We start from the raw sequence: 6,000 nt of genomic DNA on the forward strand, positions 1-6,000 counted from the left end.
TACCCCCCCGCCCGTATGCATGTAATTGTATATACATACGCGTATATATGCTTGGCAATAGAGAATAATGGGCTCTAACTCACGTATTAATGGTGCTTGTGTATTACGCAGTTCCTTCTGATAAGCGTACAGCAATGTAAGTGATGTTGAGTTACCGCGTATCGCACAGCGTACAGATCCCATGTAATACGCTGTAAACATACGGATGTGTGACTAGCCCTGAGACAGGCTGTGAGGTAACAGCCATCGCAGAACCCTCAGCCACCAGCCATGGCTTCTTCATCTGCCCCAATAGGGCCACCAGCTGCTTCCCTACAGAATGGGGGCCGCTGCCGCAGTGTGTGAACGGCCGTGGGAAGGGGACTGCAGCCGTCTGTCGGGACATGTATTCTGTAGACGGCCCCTGTCGTGACATCCTCCAGGCTGGTGACAGAGCAGAGCCCTCCTCCTCGGCTGCCTCACTCTCCGCCTCAGTGCTACAGTCTCGGACGGAGGACATTACTCCGGTGATGGGAGCCGGGCTGCTGACAGGAGGATGCGGCAGTCATCACTGGCGGGGAACACGGTGAGTCGGGGGAGACGGGAGGATGAGCTGTGATATATCGTGCAGGGGCGTAGCTAGAGGCTCATGGGCCCGGGTGCAAAAGTTTAGCTTGGGGCCCCCTTCCAGACCCGTCCACCCACCACTCCTTTTCACAGCTACTCCTTGTATATCACTTTTAGCTACATTACTGTTTTTTTTAATGACCCATCAATGGATCATTAGTAATCAGGGGTTTTAGATTTTTAAAACATCCAGAACACAAGCCTCAAGGCACGCTTTGCTTCCTCAGGAAAGAAAAAAATAATTCTATATACACATACATAATACAGGCACACATACATTGGAGACAGCATGAGCTAACTTTTATCACATGTTAGGGCTCATGTCCACGACCAGGTTTTCACCACGTATTATGCACACGTGGTAATCCCAGCATGCTCTCTTTCTCTGCGTACCACGTAACGTGAGCCCTGTACACTTGTATGATACACTGCCCATACACATTACATTGTTTTCATACGCATTGTCACTCTAAACAGAGTGGGGAATTAAAAAAAGAATCCCCCTGTGCATGTGCAGTGCTACACAAGGCCATATGTGGTCCCTGCCGGCAGCGTGCATGGTTGGGAAATGTGTGAGATGCCGGTGGTCTCCCACAGTGTTGTAGGCTTACAGCTGTGGCATTGAGCCCTCAGTCACCAATACAGCGGCTCGGTTCTAGCATACCTCTAATAGTGAAGTCAGGTGCCGGCTCGCAGAACCCCCCTCACTCACCCCCACTCCCCATCACACAGAACCCCCCTCACTCACCCCCACTCCCCATCACACAGAACCCCCCTCACTCACCCCCACTCCCCATCACACAGAACCCCCCTCACTCACCCCCACTCCCCATCACACAGAACCCCCCCCACTCCCCATCACACAGAACCCCCCCCACTCCCCATCACACAGAACCCCCCTCACTCCCCATCACACAGAACCCCCCTCACTCCCCATCACACAGAACCCCCCTCACTCCCCATCACACAGAACCCCCCTCACTCCCCATCACACAGAACCCCCCTCACTCCCCATCACACAGAACCCCCCTCACTCCCCATCACACAGAACCCCCCTCACTCCCCATCACACAGAACCCCCCTCACTCCCCATCACACAGAACCCCCCTCACTCCCCATCACACAGAACCCCCCTCACTCACCATCACACAGAACCCCCCTCACTCACCATCACACAGAACCCCCCTCACTCACCCCCACTCCCCATCACACAGAACCCCCCTCGCCCTCCCACTCCCCATCACACAGAACCCCCCTCGTTTCCCCCACTCACCATCACACACAGAACCCCCCTCACTCACCCCCACTCCCCATCACACAGAACCCCCCTCACTCACCCCCACTCCCCATCACACAGAACCCCCCTCACTCACCCCCACTCCCCATCACACAGAACCCCCCTCGCCCCCCCAGTCCCTATCACACAGAACCCCCCTCGTTTCCCCCACTCCCTATCACACAGAACCCCCCTCGTTTCCCCCACTCACCATCACACAGAACCCCCTTCACTTACCCCCACTCCCCATCACACAGAACCCCCCTCACTTACCCCCACTCCCCATCACACAAAACAACCCTCACTCACCCCCACTCCCATCACACAGAACCCCCCTCACTCACCCCCACTCCCCATCACACAGAACACCCCTCGTTTCCCCCACTCACCATCACACACAGAACACCCCTCACTCCCCTCCCCCCTCTTAATCATACCGAGGACGTTCCCTCTCACTGACTGCACTTACTTTCACTATGGTCTCTGCGCAGGCAGCCCCTCTTGCACATCGGCGTTTCCTCCCAGGAACTCCGCTCAGACTCCTCCCCTCTGATGATCTCTGTGCTGGAGAACCAGATGGGGGAGGGGTCTGAGCGGAGGTCCTGGGAGGAGCGCCGATGTGCCCGGAGAGGCTTCCTGCCTGCGCAGAGACCATAGTGAAAGTAAGTGCAGTCAGTCAGTGTCGCCTGACTGACTGCAAAGTAAGCCCCGTGGGCCCCCTGGGGCTCAGGGGCCGGGTCGCAACCGCACCCCCAGCACCCCGTATATGTACGCCAGTGATATCTTGTATATCCCGACAGACAGACTGCTGTGTGTATATACTGTATGTGTGCATGGGGGTCGGGAGGACATGTCAGTTGTACGGCACGGGGGTAACAAGTTGGTCTAGTCAGCATGCAGCCCGGACTAGTTGTTGTACTTGGTTACCAAGGAGCAGGACTGTCAGCCACAACACAAGGCTGCCTGAGGAGAGGAGGCTGCGGAGGGAAGCCCTGCACGAGGGGGTGTGAGGGCTGTCAGAGAGGGGAGGGGAATATGAGGGCTGGAATGGAGGTGAGGGGAGTATGAGGGGTGGCATGGAGGTGAGAGGGGTATGAGGGCTGGCATGGAGGTGAGGGGGGTGTGAGGGATGGCATGGAGGTGAGGGTGTATGAGGGCTGGCATGGAGGTGAGGGGGGTATGAGGGCTCGCATGGAGGTGAGAGGAGTATGAGGGCTGGCATGGAGGTGAGGGGGTAGGAGGGCTGGCGTGGAGTTCAGGTGTGTGTGAGGACTGGCATGGAGATGAGAGGGGTATGAAGGTTGGCATGGAGGTGAGGGGGCTATGAGGGCTGGCATGGACGTGAGGGGGATATGAGGGCTGGCATGGAGGTGAGGGGGGTATGAGGGCTGCCGTGGAGGTGAGGGGGATATGAGGGCTGGCATGGAGGTGAGGGGGGTGTGAGGGATGGCATGGAGGTGAGGGGGTAGGAGGGCTGGCATGGAAGTGAGGGGGGTATGAGGGCTCGCATGGAGGTGAGAGGAGTATGAGGGCTGGCATGGAGGTGAGGGGGTAGGAGGGCTGGCATGGAGTTCAGGTGTCTGTGAGGACTGGCATGGAGATGAGAGGGGGTATGAAGGCTGGCATGGAGGTGAGGGGGCTATGAGGGCTGGCATGGACGTGAGGGCGATATGAGGGCTGGCATGGAGGTGAGGGGGGTGTGAGGGATGGCATGGAGGTGAGGGGGTAGGAGGGCTGGCATGGAAGTGAGGGGGGTATGAGGGCTCGCATGGAGGTGAGAGGAGTATGAGGGCTGGCATGGAGGTGAGGGGGTAGGAGGGCTGGCATAGAGGTGAGGGGGTAGGAGGGCTGGCATGGAGTTCAGGTGTCTGTGAGGACTGGCATGGAGATGAGAGGGGGTATGAAGGCTGGCATGGAGGTGAGGGGGCTATGAGGGCTGGCATGGACGTGAGGGCGATATGAGGGCTGGCATGGAGGTGAGGGGGTGTGAGGGCTGGCATGGAGCTGAGCGGGTATGATGACTAGCATGGAATTAGATCAACAGTTTAGGGACATGAAGTAATCCTGCCGTATTCCGCCCCTCAGGGTCCTGTAATGTAAGGCTGGGTTCTCACATGCGTGAGATTTCCTCCGGGAAAAGCGCTGCTTCAAAACCCGCGGCACTGTGCCGCAGGTTTTGAAGCGGCCTGGCCAGCGAATCCGCGCCGCAGCACCGGCTTTTGCCGGCTTTGCCGCGACGGATTCGCTGTCCCGTGTGGACAACAATTCTGAGAAATCCGCCCTGTGCGAACCCAGCCTAAGAAAGCCGTTGCGCTGTCCGTGTTTTAATGTCATACGACCCCTTTATGTATGCTGAGTATATGGCCGGGCTCACACAGTGACATTCATACTCGCTGCGCCCGCCAATCCCCACGCACACGTAATACACGTCCAGATAGAACATGCTGTGGATTTATTCTCTGCACCAGTAATACACGTGTGAAAACCCGCAGATGTGAGCGATCCAATACAAGTCAATGGGCTAACGACATCACGAGCTGCATATAGGAGAAGTGCGCATGCACAATAATAATACACCCGTGTGACACCTGTATGACTTGAAACGCGATAGCGAAGCCCAAGCACTTTTACAACACTGTGGCTATGAATGTTTTGGGGTGAAAGTGAAGAATTCCTATCCTATCCTCTGCCAGGAAGTTAAGTTGACTAAAATACTTCTTTGGTAATTTTTAGAGACATGTTTTCACAATTAATGCTAATCTGACCACTCCATAGTGTTTTTACGTCCTGCCTAAGTGAGCTGTAATTCCCGGGGACGTAAAAACATGCTTCCTCTGGGGATTAAAGCCCTGCAGGCTCTGGACATCGCAGTTCCTGGCTGCCAGCTCCCGGAGGTAACCGACAACCTGGAGCTGTCATGGGGGGGCCGCAGGAAGCCCCCTTCCCACAGTTACACGATCGCCAGTATCGCCCGAATAACCCATGATCATAGTATGAGTAGTCAAAAGCACAGAGCTGTCACCGGAAGCTGCTGTATGTGGTTCCCGGTCACTTCATTGCTGTTATCCAATGGATAACAGCGACCATGTAAAAGTTTAAAAAAGGTGTAAAAGAAAACCTCTCCCGTCATGGATTATGTCCGTGAGGGGAGATGAGATTACGATCGGCCCTCGGATTTATATGTGGACCTTACCCTGGCTGTTGCGGACGTGCCTGTCGCCAAAATAGCGGGCGCATGCACAAAAGCCGGGATAATATAAAATCCCCCCGCTCTTGGCTACGAAACGTTGCCGAGAGTCTGGAGATGCCACAGGGGGCCGTGGTCCTTGGTCACATGGTCGCTGCTATCCAATGGATAACGGCGATCACGTAAAAGATTTTTAAAAAGTTTCACCTCCCGTCACGGATCTATACTTGTGACTCGGCTTTTTAAGAGATAAAAAGGTTATGGCGGTGAGAAGACGGCAACAGAAAATACTATATTATTAAAGAAGACATTTTATTATTAAAATTAGTAAAGAAAAAAAAACGTATATATTTCTGCGGGCTGTACCGAAAGTGCAGAAGTGGTCATAAATTCTTTATTAATTGATGTAGATTGTTCAACTTGCACATGTAGTTGGAGGGACTCTTCCTCTATACGGGGCCTTCAGAATCTTGTTCTTCCTTGCAGGTCAGTAATGGATTCCAAACAGAAACAACGTGCTGTCATAGAGTTCTTGATGAAGGAGGGATGAAGGCTGTCCGACATCCACAAAAGGCTGCAGAATGACACCATTGACAAGAGGAATGTTCACAGGTGGATGAAGAGGTTTACAGAAGGTGAAACCAGCACTGAAGACAAACCACACAGTGGGAGACCATCAGCTGCGACCACTGACACAAATCGTCAGCGAGTGGATGAGTTGATTCACGGCTGGACTAATGGGTTGAGGCCAAACAGTGACCTCCAGGACTGCCAAGTCTGGTAATATTCCCAACTAGTAATAACACGATTATGTGTTACAAGTACAAGTAAATCAATAATTCATCTGTGCACCAAAATGGATCTATTAGCCCCTTCTCCTATAAACAGTATATAAACAGATTAAAATGGAATGTGTAGGCCCTGTAAGAAT

At 54.0% G+C, this 6,000-nt stretch overlaps 1 long non-coding RNA gene across 2 annotated transcripts in view; it reads right to left on the reverse strand.

Annotated features, from left to right (window-relative positions):
• LOC136590893 (uncharacterized) overlaps positions 1-2,429 on the reverse strand; it is a 30,387-nt gene extending 27,958 nt beyond the window's left edge. The window contains exon 1 of one of the 2 annotated variants that reach the window (XR_010787775.1): positions 2,352-2,429. This is a non-coding gene — a long non-coding RNA (uncharacterized lncRNA). The remainder of the gene's footprint in view (positions 1-2,351) is intronic. The other variant, XR_010787774.1, reaches the window with a different exon arrangement.
• Positions 2,430-6,000: the final 3,571 nt, after the last annotated feature.

Source organism: Eleutherodactylus coqui, unplaced genomic scaffold, assembly GCF_035609145.1.
Source record: "Eleutherodactylus coqui strain aEleCoq1 unplaced genomic scaffold, aEleCoq1.hap1 HAP1_SCAFFOLD_427, whole genome shotgun sequence".
In the NCBI taxonomy this organism is placed as follows: Eukaryota; Metazoa; Chordata; class Amphibia; order Anura; family Eleutherodactylidae; genus Eleutherodactylus; species Eleutherodactylus coqui.